We start from the raw sequence: 17,648 nt of genomic DNA, 5'->3' as shown, positions 1-17,648 counted from the left end.
CGCGGACCTGACGTCGAGCCGTTGATCACTACCTGCTGAGCCCAATGATCTAGCCAGCTTTCTATCCACCTTACAGTCCATTTATCCCCATGCTTCCTTAACTTGCTGGCAAGAATATTGTGGGAGACCGTATCAAAAACTTTGCTAAAGTCAAGGTCTATCACATCCATGCCTTCCCCATGGCCACAGAGCCAGTTACCTCGTCACAGAAGGCAACCAGGATGGTCAGGCTGCTCCCCACCCCCATTAGCATGGGGATGTGATGGCATCCTGGAGAAGGGGACATTTATTTTTCCCACCGCGACGTCAGGAGGGAGGGGACGTGGCTAGCAGGGACTCGCGGGATCCCTGTCCAGGACTTCAGAATGGTGCTGGCCCAAGGGTGAAATGCATCCTGGAGGCAGCTGAGGCCTGCGCTGGGGTCCTGTTCCTGATCCTCCATGTCTCTCCCCTGCTGATCCCCAAAGGCCAGCAGCTAGTTCGCTTTGAACTCTGAGCAAAGCCGCAGGGGCTACGTCCTGCCCTGGCAACACCTCCCCCGGGCAAAGTGGCCGAATGCTGTCCATGGGCACCCTCCCAGAACTCTGTGGCCTTGTCCAGCCCGCCCCATGGGTCAGTGCCACAGCCCACAGCGCGTCCCACGGCTCCACCCCGCTCTTCAGCTGGCGGGGATGCCTGGCTCCCGGGAAAGCAACGCCTCGCTGGCGCACTCCCCTGCCCCTTCTCAGCCTGCTTCCCACAGCCATCAGTTGTGCTCTGGCTCCAGGCAAATCCTCTGGAGAGCTGCTTAGTCGGAACTGGCAGGCTCCCGTCCGCCACGGAGAAGATGCAGCCGCTGGATCGGTCCGGCCCCTCCCACCCTCCAGCCAGCCCTGCTCTGAGGAGCTGCGCTGAGATGGCACGCCCAGTGGGGGCATGGCACAGCCAGGACAGGGCCCCCTGTGTCCCCTTCCTGGTCCCCGCCAGGTGGCCCTGGTGAGAAATGAGAAGATTGTGAGAGTGAGCACTCCCGGGTCGTTCTGTGAGGGTGAAGGGAAACCCTTTACGCATACTCCTCGTTTCTCTGCTCCTGATGAAATGAGAGGATTTGGGGTTTCCCTTCTAACCCTGATGTTAATGTTTTGCTTTGGAGAAGACACACGCTATTCACACACATGCGCGAGCAAAAGCCCATATTCACACTATAGGCGGAACCTCTCTAGTCCGGCACACTCTGGTCCAGCAACCTCCGTGGTCCAGCATGATGTCAGTTCGCTGGATGTCCATTTAGCATGGGTGTGGCCAAGTTTCCCGCAGTCCCATAAAGTTTGTTTACAGCCCCCAGTCCTGGCTCTCAGCGTTCTGTGCTGTTTTTTAGCTCTAATTTACCCCCTAAGAATCTTCTCAGAGCCCAGCAAGCCGTGGCAGTGTTGGTAAGGCTGCTAGACAATATTGACCTCCCGTGGTTTAGCAAATTCTCTAGTGCAGCACCTGAGGGTGTTGAACTAGAGAGGTTCAACCTGTCCACACTTGCTCAGATATGACCAACAAATGTCAAGTCAGCAAAACTGGACTTTCTAGTCTACCCTTCCATTTATCTTAGGGCTTTCTCTTTCGCCCTTCATCGTAGCCACTATCCCTTACGCACGCCAATCAGACTGGCATGACAAATTTCCTGAAGTCCTCTGCCTTGCATGGTGGAGGAGGCTATGGGCTCTACCTTGGCACGGTGTGTTCTTTTCTTCTCTTCTCTGCCTGGTCTCCTCCCACTCGCTCTGGTTACGAGGAGACCGCTTGCTCCGAGAAGAGGGCTTTGGAGATGCTCAGATTGAGGCGGAAACTCATTCCCTGGCTCAGTCTCCCCATGACCGAGGCAGTCTGATCTCCAGCCCCGAAATGCCTCGCACACACGGCTTGGCTAGGAATGGGGCTTGCGTCTTGTTGTTTACTCTGTAAGCTCTTTGTGACAGGGGATGATCTACTGTTGAGCAGTGCCCAAGCCAACGTGGCCTCCTTCTTGGCTGGTCCCGAGGCACAACCACAGTAAACATAATGAGTCATTCCATGGACCATATCCCTACGGGCTTGGAGAAAAAGCTCCGGATTGTGTGAGGGGGCTGAATTTTCTCGACTGGGTGGAGTGGTGAATGCCATTTATTCAGGGCCAGGGCTCTCCTGGTTTCGGGCTTCGGTAATGCAGGTGGAGAAGGAAGCTGGCTCGAAATGTTTTCGTTTAAACCCTCAGTAGGAGATGGAACATGACGGGCACAGAGGAATCTGGTGGAAAGTTATATATAAAGTCACCGAAGCCCAGCAATGAGTGATCCTCGCAGTTGCATGAAGCGGCGGGGCACCTTTTTCAGGTCGGGGGCCACTGACCCACAGAAAAATCAGTTGGGGGCCGCGCAGGAGTGAGAAGCACAAAACACAAAAGCAAAAAAAGAAACCTCACTGACGTGGAGAAAGACGCTCCCCACATTCCCCTCCCACACCAGAGCCTAGGGGGGCCCAGCTAGTCGATTTTATGTGCTTCAGTCCCGTGGTGGGGTGGGGGGGCTGGAGCACCAGCACAGGTACCCAAATGCTGGGCAGGGGAGAGCCCTGAGGGGACACATCCCGGCAAGCCAGGGGCCGCGTTCGGACCCCGAGCCTGAGGTCCCTCACCCCTGCCATAGACAAGATGAGGAAGGACGCATTGGGATTGATACTGGCTCAGAGGCATTCCTGCTCTGCCTTGGCTCCTTGGCTGACTGTGGGCAGCTCACTTGGGGTTAGAGCCACAGTGGGGACGTAGACTGGGGGTTACAACACCCACCTGTCAGGTGCCCTGCTGCTTCCGAGTTCAGTACAGCCCCGAGTCCAGAGCTTGGGCACGGGGAGAGGCCTGACCATGGGATCCATGAGACAGTGCACCCAGCTGGGAGTCACCCAACCTCACTAACAGGAGACACCAAGGAGAGTGGGAGGCCAGGTCCGTCTGACTTGGACTGGAGGAGATCCTGTCTGCCCTCCCCACACACCCCTTTCCATGCTATTTCCCAGGGATTAGAGCACCCATTCAGACCTGGGTTTCAAATTTCCACCCGGCAGGTTACGAAGGGACTTGAACCCAGGGCTAACATGCCACATAGCCACTAGGGGGCAGCACCCCCTCCAGTGGTGCTGCGCACAGGGTCCAATCCAGCCCCGGCGCTGAGCTGGGAGGAGGTTGGGGCGGCTAGATCAGCCGTGAGGCACTGGCACCGAGGTGGTTTTGCACAGGACCATCGGCAGAAATGTCGTTCCGACGGGGTTCAGCGGCCACTGAGCAAGGGTCTGGCAGAGCTCAACTCAGGATTTAGGTGCTGGAAGTGGCAATTAGGGGATCTAGCCCTTAGTCTGTCTGGGCCTCAGTTCCCCCCCCACCAACAGGGAATCAAGAGGATAGCACCTGGGTTCTGGTCCCCGCTCTGCCACTCAGGAAGGTCACTTCCACTGGGCCTCAGTTTGCCCATCTGTAAAATGGGGGTGGGTCTCTGCCCCAGACCTTGCTCTGGCTTGTCGGTTTAGACTGTAAGCTGTTTGGGGCAGAGTCGATCTGAATCGATCTCTCTGCTGTGCCTAACCCAGCAGGGCTCTAACTGAGGCTGGCACCTCGGAGAGCAACCACAACATAAATAACAACAGGGGGTTACCCCCCCCCCCAGCTATATGGAGCCTACTGCTCCCCCAGTCTTTTATGGCCCTGAACCCGGGCTTGCAGACCTGTCTAGCCCTAGCATGCAATGCTCTCTCTCGAGTTGGGCAATGAATACAAAGCGGCTTGGATCAAAGGGATGCATTACGTGCTAGGACCTGTGGGTTGGCACCGGGGGTGGCTGCGCCCAACTCTGCCCTATTCAAACATGTGGGGCTGGGCGGCTCCCAGACGGGCCAGGTTTGGGCTCCCCTGCTGCAGCAGGGCAGACAGAAAGAAACCGCTGCTGACATGCCGCCCCCACCTGCCGGCAAAGGTCAGAGGAGCCACCCGGCACGCGATGTGGCAGCGGGCTCGCCGGGGAGGGGCCCAGCAGCGGCTAGCAGGGGAGGAAGCTGCCAGGGCGGCGGGGTTTGTTTCTTAACCGAGAGACGATGTTTCCTTTCCTGTAACCCCAGACTGATGACTCAGCATTTCCCAGGTCAGCTCTTTACAACACGCCGTCCGTGGAGCAAGGCTCCGTTTCCACGGGAGGCAGGCAAGCGTGGGCTTCAGTCAAGCCAGGGGTGGTCCTTGTAACGCCATTGGCTTAAACCCATTCCCTCTCTTGCCCCTCCCCTTGGTTACTTTCCCGATCAACATGCACATAAAGCACATAGCAACTCTAAGACTAGCACCTCTAAGACCAGCACCCAAACCTTTGCTAGGGAAGGAGATGCCACCCCCATTTTACAGATGGGGAAACTGAGACCCAGTGGAAGTGACCTTCCTGAGTGGCAGAGCTGGGATCAGAACCCAGGTGCTACCAATAAGACCACACACACCTTCCAGAACCAAAGAATTGGCAGCCAGCCAGCCTCTGTCAGCAGAACTGGGGGAGCCAAGGGGAAGAGCCAAGGGCGAACAATCGCACGGGAATACTGCGGCAAAAGGCCAGCCCCTGCCGTCTGACTGACATTGGATGGGAGGAGACCAGCTGGAAGTTCAGCACAAGTCACAAGCGGAATCCAGGCAGAGGTCTCAGTCCATCCCCAGACTGGGCAGCACAAGAGGGAGGGAACAGAACAAGGAATCATCAAGCGATCTCTCCCCTGTCACCCATTCCCAGCTTTCGACAAACAGAGGCTAGGAACACGATCCCTGCCCATCCTGACTAATGGCCATTGATGGACCCAACCTCCATGAATGTATCTAGTTCTTTCTCAAATCCTCTTAAAGTTCTGGTCTTCACACCATCTTCTGGCAAGGAGTTCCACAGGTTGACTGTGTGCTGAGTGAAGAAAAACTACCCGTTTGTTTGTTTTAAATCTGCTGCCCGTTAATTTCACTTGGTGATCCCTAGTTCTTACATTATGGCAACAAGTAAATAATCTTTCCTTATTCACTTTCTCCATACTTGTTGTGATTTTATAGACCTCCATCCTATCCCCCCTTAGTCTAAGCTGAAAAGTCCCAGGCTTTTTAATCTCTCTTCCCCTCCCCGCCATTTAGAAACTAACACTGCCCCTCTCAATCGCCCCACCTCCCGGAGGGGTGGAACACCAGTGGAATCTCCTCTCTGGCTCCACCTCTTGTCAGTCTCCATAAAAAGCTGGAGAAAGGAGACCCCGGCTTTTAGGGAAGCTCTACCTTTGGCTGGCGGATTGTTGTCTGAAGGACGCCGGTCCTTCACAGCTGTGTCCTGAGCCTACTTCACCAGGCAGGCATGGCTCCGTGTCCGTAAGAGCCTGGCAATGCACTGGATTAGCCTGGCCCCGTGGCGCAGTTTGGCCCGTCCTGATTGTGTGCTGGAGAGTCAGACAAGCAAAAGACCTCCCCGTGCCGGAGCAGAGCGGAGCAAAATCTGCTTTAGTGCCCTCACTGCAGTGTGGGTCAGCTCCCCGAAGAGGCAGGGGCTAGTGGGACCAACTGGCCCCATGTGTGGGCTTGCTGGTGGATCTCAGCTTTCCCCATGTTGGGACTTGGTTGCAGGGTAAGATGCCCATCTAGCTGCCAAGGGGATGAGAGAGCTCGTGGGCGAGGGAGACAGAATGTTCCTCGCACCCTCCGAGTGGTGGGGTGAGGTGCACTCATCAGCCAGCAATTTGAGAGAGAGATCCACACTGCAGCTAACGGGAGAGCGGCCATTTCTGTCTAATCTATGCCCTTACGCCGTCCTCCTCTCTTTGGCATCGGCTCTCTGGGCAGGGCCGCATTATGACTTTCGTGGGCCCTAGGCACTTCTGCCTTCGTGGGCTCCTTCCTCCACACACAAAAAAAAAAATAGAAATTATTTTTCATCTAACTTTAAATACTTCAGCATTTTTTTTTCTGTTTTAGGCAAAATGTAATCGATTTTCGTAGGCCCTAAAAGTTTCATTTTTTTCGGATGTGAGAAAAAAAATAATGATAGCGATGTAGCCGTGTTAGTCTGGGGTAGCTGAATCAAAAAACAGGACTATGTAGCACTTTAAAGACTAACACGATGGTTTATTAGGTGATGAGCTTGCGTGGGCCAGACCCACTTCCGCAGATCAAATAGTGGAAGAAAATCCCTCTCCCCCCCATCCCCCTCCTGTTCTGCAATGTGATTTGTCCTTTTCATGTGTGTTCATTTTTTTAATTGTATCCTTTGGTATATATGGTTGTGACTATTTTCTTCCACTATTTGATCTGAGGAAGTGGGTCTGGCCCACGAAAGCTCATCACCTAATAAACCATCTTGTTAGTCTTTAAAGTGCTACATTGTCCTGTTTTTTGATTCGGAAAAAAAATAAACATTTTCTTCGACCCTAAAAGTTCATTTTTTTTCTTCCGATTTTAAAAGAAATTAAAACATTTTCGTGGGCCCCCAAAAGTATCGTGGGCCCTAGGCCCTGTGTCCTGTCTGCAAATCTGATGGAACCAGATTCCATGGTGGGCCTGCAAGTCGTAATGGAAAAATACAGCCGTGGACATCAGCCGGCTTAGGAGACCATCGGTGCGTTGTCAGTCCCTGGCGTAGAAGTAGCTGGTCGGGAGGTGCTGCAGGCCCAGATGGGGTGGTGCATGGGCAGAATAAGGCTGGCTGAGGGTCAGAGTCAAGCTGCACTGACAGATCCCAGCCCATCACTGGAAGTGTGAGGGTATGGCAGAGAGAGGTCCTTAGGCAGAGTGTGCCTGATCCAACCTGAGATTGTTATTATTACAGGTGGAACCTCTCTAGTCCGGCACTCTTGGGATCTGACTGGTTCCAAACCAGAGAATTTGCCTGACCACGGGAGGTCAATATTGTCTGGTGGCATTACCAACACTGCCATAGCTTGCTGGGCTCTGAGAAGATACTTAGGGGTACATTAGAGCTAAACAACAGCACAGAGCACTGAGAGCCTGGACTGGGGGCTGTGAACAAACTTTATGGGACTGCAAGAAACTTGGCCACACTCATGAAAAGTGGACATCCAGCTAACTAAAATCATGCCGGACCACAGAGGTTGCCAGATCAGAGAGTGCCGGACTAGAGAGGTTCAACCTATAGTTTCTCATGGTTATAATCAGTCAAAGGCTGATTTCGTTCTCAACTCCCCAAAGCTAGCAGTCCAATCTCCCATTGCGACCCTCTACTATTCCGTACTCTTCCTGGAAGCAACTGTATCTTTAAGATGTCAACACCCAACTGGCCAAGTTCTGAGCCCTTATTTCAGGGAACACCCTCAAGTAAAGTCAAGGAAAGCTTGCCTGAGTGTCCCTTCCTAAGGTGCTGCTGCTTTGGCTGAGATTTCTATTTTGGGTGTTTGAAACGCATAGCTAATTAGTCACGGCTCGGGGTGCTGTTGTACCTTGTCACGTACGCTGGGGGGAAGGGTTTAGAGCAAGAGTGTCAGGAGACACACTCCGTAAGTAGTTTTATTGTTCGTCTCAGTCGCACAAGCTGAGCCAAAGAAATACCAGGCATTTCCAGAAATTGCTATTGATTTGGCCACTGCGTCTACAGGGCGAATCAATACGTCCCCTCTCCCCCCCCCCCCTCGTTACGTGTGATGGAGCGGCTCTCTCCGCATTCCTTGGGTGCTTTCTAGTGCTTGTAGCTTGTCTATTGTAAATGGATGATTTCATTCTTTTTCCTGGAAAAAAAATATAACCCTGTCATGATAGCTCCACATGTCCCCCTCCCAGGACTGTGTGCGTCTGTCCTGTTGGGAGGAGTAATTCCACCCTTAATAGCAAGGAGGAAAAAAGATTGTGGTGTGTACAGACACTTGTCTCGGCTTGAGATTTCGTTCCAAACCTTTGAGATCCAGGAAAGTGTTCGTAACACCCCCTCTTCTCAGTTATTTGTCATTTCTGCTGCAGCTTCTCTCAGGCTAGGTAGCAAACAGGCCAACAGGAACTGGGCCTAGTAACTCCTGCATCAGAGCCTGATCCAGCCAAAGGAAGGGGTCTGGGCCTAGCAAGAATGGGATATTTGGGGCTATTAGGAAGGCGGACGTGATTGGAATAGGCTGTGCCTAAGGAAGGGCAGCTAAGTCCAGTGGTGGGAGCAAGAGGCCAGGTGTTCAGCGAGGCTGCCGAGCTGACTGGAACCGGGAAGCTGCCAGGAGGGGTCCCACTGAAGCCTGAGAGAAAAGGAGTGGAGTGAACCCTCTTTTTGGTTGACTTGCTTGGCTCAAGAGGAATAAACCTTCTCAGAGGAGACCGGGTGAATCGTCTGGAAGCCCAACCCTCGGAGAGCTCTTTGGGGACTTTCCACGCCCGCTGAAAGGCCCAGAATTGCGAAAGAGCCTCTTGCAGCCCAGGGACTCAGCAAGTGTGGCTCAGTTCCTGGCTTGCTCCAGGCATTATAACGGGAATAGTATTCCCCCGGGAAGCAGGGTTCCTGCTCAGATTTTCCAGCCGTGAGCGGAGGGAGTTTTGGCGTGTGCACCAATATTGAGGTCATGTGTGCTGGTGCAGTTGTGTGCCACTGAACACACACACGTTCCCAGCTGCCGAAGCAGAACCCATCCCTCCTCCGCCATGTGGTATATCCCATTCCCGGCCACCGGAGCAGACCCTGCCCCTCCCCACGCCATGCGGCATGTCCAGTTCCCAGCTGCCAGAACAGACCTCCCTCCCCCAGTCATGTGGTATGTCCCATTCCCGGCCACCAGAGCAGACCCCGCCTCCCCCCCCAGCCATGCCGCAGGTCCCATTCCCGGCTGCTGGAGCAGACACCTTTCCCCTCGCCATGTGGCAGGTCCTGTTCCTGGCCCCAGCCCCTCCTGCCATGTAGCAGCCCCGGCCACCAAAGCTGGCCTCCCCGTACTGCCCCAGCAGCTCCCTCCTCACACTGTCTCATCCAGGGGAGAATTTTTTGTGCGCAGCCGGTAGGCGCGCTCCTTAGCGGGAGCAATGCCGGGAAGCCATGTTCACAAAGCGAGGCCATAGACACAGAAATGCCAGGTTTCCCGATCCCAGAGGGGCTTCCTTTCCCTGTCAGATGAGAAGTGGCACCGAGTTGCTGTGTGTGACCCCTGACACACCATGAACCCATGTGTCCTAGTGGAATGGAGTAGGCCAGGGACCCGCAGGCTGTTTCTCCTGCCCTTTCGGTTTTGCCTGGAGCCTCTCCGCCATCATAGAATCATAGAATAATAGGACTGGAAGAGACCTCGAGAGGTCATCGAGTCCAGCCCCCCGACCTCAAGGCAGGATCAAGCCCCGTCTACACCATCCCTGACACATGTCTATCTAACCTGTTCTTAAATATCTCCAGAGAGGGAGATTCCACCACCTCCCTTGGCAATTTATTCCAATATTTGACTACCCTGACAGTTAGGAATTTTTTCCTAATGTCCAATCTAAACCTCCCCTGCTGCACTTTAAGCCCATTACTCCTTGTCCTGTCCTCAGAAACCAAGAGGAACAAATTTTCTCCTTCCTCCTTGTGACACCCTTTTAGATATTTGAAAACCGCTATCATGTCCCCCCTTAATCTTCTTTTTTCCAAACTAAACAAGCCCAGTTCATGAAGCCTGGATTCATAGGTCATGTTCTCTAGGCCTTTAATCATTCTTGTCGCTCTTCTCTGTACCCTTTCCAATTTCTCCACGTCTTTCTTGAAATGTGGCACCCAGAACTGGACACAGTACTCCAGCTGAGGCCTAACTAGTGCAGAGTAGAGCGGCAGAATGACTTCACGAGTTTTGCTTACAACACACCTGTTGATACAACCTAGAATCATATTTGCTTTTTTTGCAACAGCATCACACTGTTGACTCATACTCAACTTGTGGTCCACTATGACCCCTAGATCCCTTTCCGCCATGCTCCTTCCTAGACAGTCGCTTCCCATCTTGTATGTATGGAACTGATTGTTCCTTCCTAAGTGGAGCACTTTGCATTTCTCTTTATTAAACCTCATCCTGTTTCCCTCTGACCATTTCTCTAACTTGCTAAGGTCATTTTGTGCGAGATGTGCCGGTTTCTAAACTGTGAACTCTTCCTCGGAGAGCCGGCGGCTGGACCAGACCCCCGCCTCGCTGGCTGGCTCAGGCATAGGAATGGAAAACTACCCAGCTCAAGTTTATGGCAATGAGCCGGGACTCTGTAAACACCCTGGCTCTTCATGTGCCGCTGGGTTCCTCTTTGTTCGCTGACTGCCCGGCTTATTTTCAAGCCCCTAAGGTCGCTGCTAGTTAATAGTTGGCTAGAAATCAATAGCCCGAGAGATGGTTCAAGATAAGATTTAATAATAAGCGGGATCCAATTCTGGTGACTTTCCTCTCTCTGCTGCTGGGGGTAGTGTGTGTGGGGGGGGTGTGGGGGGGGTGGGCTTTTCTGCAGAAATGTCATTCACATTCCAGCTGGGCAAATTCCATTCAGGGGTTGTCTCCTTACAAATAAATATGTGAGAAACGCCACCCAGGCCGACCTGTGAGACTCAGGGATAGCGCTCTGCATTCAGGCCCTGACGGAAGCTCGCAGGAGTCCGTTTCAATGGGTTTGGATCAGGCACTGGGTGCTAAAAGGCTCCGCCTTGGCCTGATGTTTTCTAGGCAGTCCTGGGCCCTAGGAGCCAACTCTCACTGCTGTGTTTTGCAGAACGTTGTTCCATTGGGTGTCAAGGCAAACAGGTGGCATTGCAATGCAATTAAAGCTGGCTAAAATGGTTAAACACCGAGGGATGGTGCCTAACTCCCACTTAAATCACTGGAAGTTAAGCAAACTACATGGCTTGAAATATCCAGCCCTTCACGCCTAACTTCCATAGACTTTCAACAACCATCTGACATCCTGTTCTCTCAGGGTACGTCTACACAGCAGGGCGAAACTCGAATTAAGCTACACAACTCGAGCAATGTCAATTGGTTGCTGAAGTTGAAATAGCTTAATTTGGCTTTTGGCGCTGTCTGCACAGCAGGATGTCGAAGGAAGAGTGTTCTTCCTCCAACTGCCCTTACTCCTGGGCTGCTTCTAGACTGGCATGATTTTACAGAAATACTTTTAACGCCATTTTCGCCATCAGGGCTTTTTTGCGCAAAACAGTTCTTCCCTGTCTACACTGGCCCTCTCGCACAAGTATTCTTGCACAAGAGGGCTTTTTCCCAAGCAGGAGTGTGAAAGTATGTGCATAAGAAGCACGGATTTTGTACATTACATGTGCACAAGAAGCACGGATTTTGTACATTACAAAGCCAGTGTTCTTGTGCAAATTCAAGTGGCCAATGTAGTCAGCTGGAAAGTTTTGGCACAAAAGTGGTTGCTAGACGCACCCCTGGTGAAATGAGGGTTACAGAAGTCAGTGTAAGAAGTCCTCCAGCTCAACAGTATTTTGAAATAAAGGTTTTGTAGTGTAGACACGCACTGTGTTATTTCGGATGAACATCAATTTTCCCAAAATAATTGCTGCTGTGTGGACGTACCCTTAGAGAGCTTTGAAAAAAATCTCACTCTAAAGTGTTTACAAATATTTTCAGGAATACGCCAAAGCTGGCCTATCCTGAGGAAGGATGGCCTAATGGTTAAGGTGGGGGCCTTGGGCTCTAAAAAACCCTTTTTATTTCCAAGCTCTGTTTGACCTTCAGCAAGTCACTTAAAATCTCTTTGCCTCAATTCCCCATCTGTATATTGGGGGTGGGTAGCTGCACTTTCCTACTCCAAGGAATGCTAAGGATAAATACATTACCAATTGTGAGGTCCTCAAATATGACATTGATGAGGGCCAGATAAGTACCTGAGTAAAGGGATAATTATTTGCAAACTTTCAGATAGCTGCTGCTATTTGCAAATCCTGAAAGTTTCAGGAGTTTTGGCTTGATGGGTCATTTAAAATTCAAACTGGAAATGTGATGTTCTCCGCTGTTGCTTTTCTGGATTTTTTGGTTGTTTGGTTGGTTGGTTGGTTGGTTGTTTTTTTAAAAATTCATTCATCCCAGAGGCAGCCAAGAGAATACCCCATTATATTATTCTGGTAATGAACTGCACAGCCCCAAAATAGTAAAGGCAAACTGCTTGCGAGCAACCTACAAGTTATTGGAAACTAGTTGTGAAAACTTAGGAGTAACAAATATCAGATTGAAAATCAGGACATGTTTTCAAACAGCTGTGGAGGCTCCTACACTAAGCTCTAGAGATCCCAGGTTCAAATCTACCCACTGGCAAATACAAATGGGGTCTTGTCCAGGATCTCAACCAGGTCCCTGCAGGGATGTTCTTCTTTGGCTAGGAAAGTATGTAACCCACCCACCTACCTAGTGTGGGTCACTGTCTCATCGAGTGGCAATTAGCCCACTTACCATGAGTGAGATCTAGAAACTGAGCACCAGCTGGTTTTATAGCTCAAGCTGTAGAGGCTTCAACACTAAGCTTTAAGAGTCCCAGGTTCAAATCCACTTGCTGGCAATCATATGAACCTCCAGGTGGAAGTTTCCAAAAGTTGCTGCAGTCCCTGCATCATGTGGAAAGTCCAGTGAGACTTCACCACTTCTGAAAATGTAGTGCAAGCCAGGTGCCTGTATGTCTCTAAAGGAGAGTGACCTGACAGGCAATACAGGCTATGAACAAAGGGATTCCAGTGCTGAATTAGCCAGGCAGGCAGGCTTCTGAACTGCAGAAGGGGAGAGACTTGCAAAGTTTGTTCTAGTCCAGAAGGATATCTGTGGGGTACCTATTCTCCACAATGTGTCTGGTGGCCGACAGAACCAGGGAGACGACTACAGTAGGGCAACTGCCCTAAGGAGGCTGGAGGGAGCCCTGACCGATTAGGGAGAGACTTTTAAGCAGCCTATCAGAGGGCAGCTTGCTGGGGCAGCCCTATATATAAGGAGCTGCCCAGCAGCAAGAGGCATTTGGCCCCTGCTAGTGAAGGAGCAGCACCTTGGGTAGAGCAGTGCTGGGCAGGCAGAGGGGAGCAAGAGGCTCTTGCCTGGTACCTGCCAGGCCACAGGCCTTGATCCAAGGGCTGTGGATGTGCAAGTAGCACAGGGACAGAGTCAGTTAATGGGGAATGAAGGATGGCAGGACAAGATGGCTGCCAGAGGGTCCCTGGGCCAGGACCTAGAGTAGTAGTGGAGGGGCCTCGGTATCTCCTTTCCCCTTATGCTACACTGTGCAACCAAGAACAGTGGCCTATACGGACCGTGGCTTGTCCCTGAGGCAGAGGGGAGAGGCTTTGGGGCCGCCGTGGCGGGTGAAACTGGGAGTGCTGATACCTCCTCCAGAATAGGGGCATGACCCATATGGACTGTGGCTTGCCCTTGTGACAGAGGGGCTAGGCTTATGGGCCACAGAGACAGTAGAAACCGAGGACTGCCGATACAACCCCGGAAGGGATCAGAGGCCACTGTGACGGGCGCTGCTAGAGGCCAGTGTTCCGGGGAGGACACCGTGGTCCGGGAGCGACACAGGTCCGGCGCGAGAGCGTGACGCAAAGACGGGCGAAACACCGCCAGAAGGGGACGCCCTGCTGCGCAAGGACTAATTCCCCGGAGCAGCCAGCAGGAGGCGCTGCCGTGGTGAGTTCGCCCTGTGACTATGACTGAGCGTAGGCTAGTTGGAAATAACCTGAGGAGTAATGTATTGGTGTCCCCTGGAGATCAGGGGAGCTGGCGGTGGACTGGCAGGCGTCGGTGGAAGTTGTAGCGTCGTGCAAAGCAGCAGAGAGTTATTGCGGGGGGGGGGAGGGGTGTTTTTTCCTGGCGGAGCTCGGAGGTATAGACCAATGGCTCAGTGCTGAAGATAGGAACAGAATGGGGAGGGTAGAAACAGTTCCACAAGGGAAGTTCGTGCTGGTGAGAGCTGCTCAGTGAGACACTGAAGTCTGCACGGGCACAGTAAAGGCAGTGTCAATGCCGGTCTTTCAGGCCTGGAGGTGTCATCAGACGCGCGTGGGCTTAGCTCTGTCTCCAAAGCCCATTTAGCCCGTGGCACCTTCGCTGTCGCCCCGTCTTTTGGACTGATCTGAGGTCACGCTCTCGAGCGCCGTTCCATTACAAGATTCAATTTAGATTTAAGATGTGTGTGGGGGGAGGGGGGGGTCTTTGGTCCGCTGGCTGGTGTTCCCTGCTCTGGCTGGGCCGTGACAGGAAAACGAGCATGTTCGGTGTTATTAAACGACTCATCGAGCTAGTAGGGTGGCTTCCCGGGATTGCGCGGCGCTTACTGTACTCAATGGGGCACGGGGAAATACTTGTTGCCATCTGCCAGCTCGGGAGCTGAAGCTGCGTTATCTGTGTGATATTCTCCAGGATGCCTGGGGGCAGAGGAAATTGAAAGTCGCTAATACTTGCAGCCCTGAGCCAAGACTCAGTTGCAAGAGAAGCTCCTGCCGCGTGGGACCACACGCCTGCTATTTTTTTCTTTCTTTGGCTGCTCCTAAGTGAATTTTCATGCGGATGAACAGTGCATGGTGGGGGGCTCCGGGCAGGGAAGTCCTCTCTCTGCAGACTGCTCCACTCGTGAGCCTCAGCCTCCTGGATGGTTTGACCCTTGGTTGCCTTCTGCTCATCCCACCAGAGAGGCAGCTGAGAGGTTCATGTGGCAGGGGATTGATTTGGTGCAATGGATCTTTGCCTGGGAGGGAAAGGCCTGGTCAAAAATGTTCCCTCACAACAGGTTTTCTGTGGAGAGTTGTGGTTTCAACTCAACGAATGTGAGGCTGTGTCTGCTTTCCTCAGAGCGCATCTTCATTTTCATCAAATAACCCGAACACTCCAAACTCCCAAACGTTTTTGGCTGAGCGAGGAAATATTTTGAGTTGAAAAGGTCCCGGTGCCTTATGGGAATTGCAGTTCAATTACTGCATTTGCACACTCTCCTCTATAGGCTGGGGTCCCTAGCAAGACTACATCTCCCAGGGTGCAGCAGGGCCTGTGATGTTCATGAGAAACTCCCTCCCCGCTGCAAGAGCGGAGACTGTGGTGCATCATGGCAGATATATAGCTCAACCAGAAAGCCCGGCCGACTGAGAGGAATGGGGGGCGGGGGGCGAAGCATCGGCACAACTCCCATGAGGCACTGCCAGAACATTTCTAAACCAAAATATTTGGGATGTCAGTTGAAACGCAATTTTCCAGCAGAATTTGGAAAACAAGCAATTTTCCTTGAGAAATGTAACCGAAAACACCTTTTTTGGTTGGAATTTTCTAGGGGTAGGGCCATGTCTTCACCAGCTCCCGCTCAGCATACGTCAGCTGCATGCAAAGCTCAAACTGGGCTTTAAGTAAAGGCCTAATTCTTAACAAGCTTTCTTCCATTCAAACATTGCTTTTTCTCAATTTGTCTCCCACTTATTTTCTCCCTATAATGTTCTATCCTCCAGCATATTTTCTGTCCTCTTTTTCCTTCTGGGTCTTTCGCCCCTTCTCATACGCATTCTCCTGGGTTCCTTTTATTCTTAATTCCCCATCATCTCCATTTTCTTCCTCAAGCTCCTTCTCCCTTCCCTTTCGCTCAATGCCTAGTGATGATTGGGGCCAGAGGATCTTGTTTTGTCCTCTTTCTTTGCCCCTCTCTGCCTGGAAAGTGCTCAGCTTCTGTTGTTGGGGTGGAAGTGGGGTATTACTGGGCTGCGACTTGGTTTCCAGTCTTAGTTCTAACTTGCTAGGTGCTCTTCCCCCCAGTTTATTTCCTTCTCTGTGTTGGTTTCCCCAGCTTTAAAATGAGCACATGGATGCATGGTTTATCTGTAAATTGCTGAGCAGCCGACAGATGAAAAACACTACCCACGAGCTAAGTGTTATTTATTACATGTGCCGCCTTGCTGTAGGAACTGTAGCACCTTATTCGTAAATTCTACAGAACACCGTGCTTCTGTAGACCTTTACCGGACATGATTGTCATCCTGCATGTTGTGTGAGTCACTTACACCAGTGCAAATTGTCCCCGTTCTGGACAAGGCTCTCGAGGAGACACGTCTACTCTAGGAAACTATTCTGAAGAAACTAACATCGATTTAATAACTCCTGAAATAACAAAATCGAACTGGCGTCTCCTCGCTACAGGGAAGCCTTGAAATGAGTCCGAGGCAGGCTCTGTGAATGTGGACTTGCTACCTTGGCTTGGACCCTCAGGAAGTGATTAGTTCGAATTACTTTGGGGAGTCATTATTTCAAAATAGAGACGCCGGAGCGTCCGCGTGACCGCTATTTCGAAATAAGTGTTATTCCTCTTATTCCTGCATCTGTTGAATGTGCCTGCTATTTTGAGACCTACCTCAGCATCCCTGTAACCCTTGTTCCAGGAGGGCTGTCTCAAAATGGCTCATTATTTCGGAATTTGGCACTGTGTAGAAGCACCAAATTTTGAAATACTTGTTTCGAAATTCAATCGAAATACAATTTGCACTTTGTGCACTTTCCTTCACAAGTGAGTGTGATACCTTGAACAAGACCTATCCCTACTTTGCCTCAATTTCCATTTAAAGCTACCTTGTTGGGGACGGTTGAGTGGCTTAATTCGAGTCCTGATTTTTCAGAAATGCAGTGAGGTAATATTTCCTTCCCAGGCACCATAACTCTGACCCAAACCGGGCATTTGCCTGCAACAACCAGGCATGCCATTGCAACACACACTTTTGCCTACTCTATTTCTTTTTAACTTGGCCCTTAATGTTTGAACCTGCCTGTGGCAAAGAGGCACTGCGTGAGAGCCAAACATAATTGCTGTTGACATTCTTACCCATTCAAGGACTAAAAGAGCAATTAACACCCTAATTTCACTATCAAATTGGTTTGTTTTTTTCCTCCTCTTTTTGCTTAAAGGAAAATGGCATGCAGGCTGCAAAACCATTCCCATCTCTACTGACGCCATACAAGGAAGAAGGGCTGGATTCAACAGGCAGCTCTTGCGGCTACGCTGAGGTTCCTGGTGTCGTCCGCTGATGCCACCGGCACCTCCTCTAGGGGAGGTGGCTCCCTGTGCGAAGTCCTGGCTGCCCTCAAACACATTTGTAGCTTTACATTCCACGTCTGCCCGCCTCACGCATGGGCCGAGAACATAGCCTGGATCACTGAGGATGTGTGGCAAGTCCTTGGGAGGGTGGCCCTTTGCGCTTGGATCAGCGTCGGGGTACTGCCCAGACTCTGCCGTGAATCCCAGCCCTTCCCTTGTGCGGACTGGCTGCTTTTCCTTCCCTTGGCCAAATGCCCTAACTCTCTTGCTCCTCTTGTGACATCCAGTGGGAGGAGTGACTGTCTTCTGTTTCCAAAGGGTAGGGTTGGGTGGAGTTTGGTAGAGTTTGGTATGGAGCAAAATAGTATTTTTGCCTCTTCTCAGTCATATGTGTGGTTGTAGTGCTATGTTTTTTTTTCTGACCCTATATTCCCCTTTACTCTGCCCCTGATTGGCTGCATCTGTCTTGGCTGCTTCCTCTGCCTGCTTGGCACTGGCCATCTTGCTATCCCTTTCTACCGTCATGCCTCTGTTGCAGCAAAAACACTTTTTGCCAACAATAGGATGGATGCTTTTTGCTTTCCAGTTGGATAACATGCTTTGCCTCTGAGCCATAATATCAAGACATGCATTGACTGTATACATCTCTTAAACAATGCTTTGA

The 17,648-nt window shown here is 51.6% G+C and overlaps 1 protein-coding gene across 1 annotated transcript in view; it reads left to right on the top strand.

The window, feature by feature from the left end:
- Positions 1–13,446: 13,446 nt before the first annotated feature.
- LPP (LIM domain containing preferred translocation partner in lipoma) overlaps positions 13,447–17,648 on the top strand; it is a 558,558-nt gene continuing 554,356 nt past the window's right edge. Inside the window, exon 1 of the mRNA XM_075938236.2 lies at positions 13,447–13,608. The gene's annotated coding sequence lies outside the window, so the exon portion shown is untranslated. The remainder of the gene's footprint in view (positions 13,609–17,648) is intronic.

The sequence above is a fragment of the Pelodiscus sinensis genome, chromosome 10, assembly GCF_052426305.1.
Source record: "Pelodiscus sinensis isolate ZL-2025 chromosome 10, ASM5242630v1, whole genome shotgun sequence".
Lineage (NCBI taxonomy): Eukaryota > Metazoa > Chordata > Testudines > Trionychidae > Pelodiscus > Pelodiscus sinensis.
This window is presented reverse-complemented; position numbering and strand designations above follow the sequence as displayed.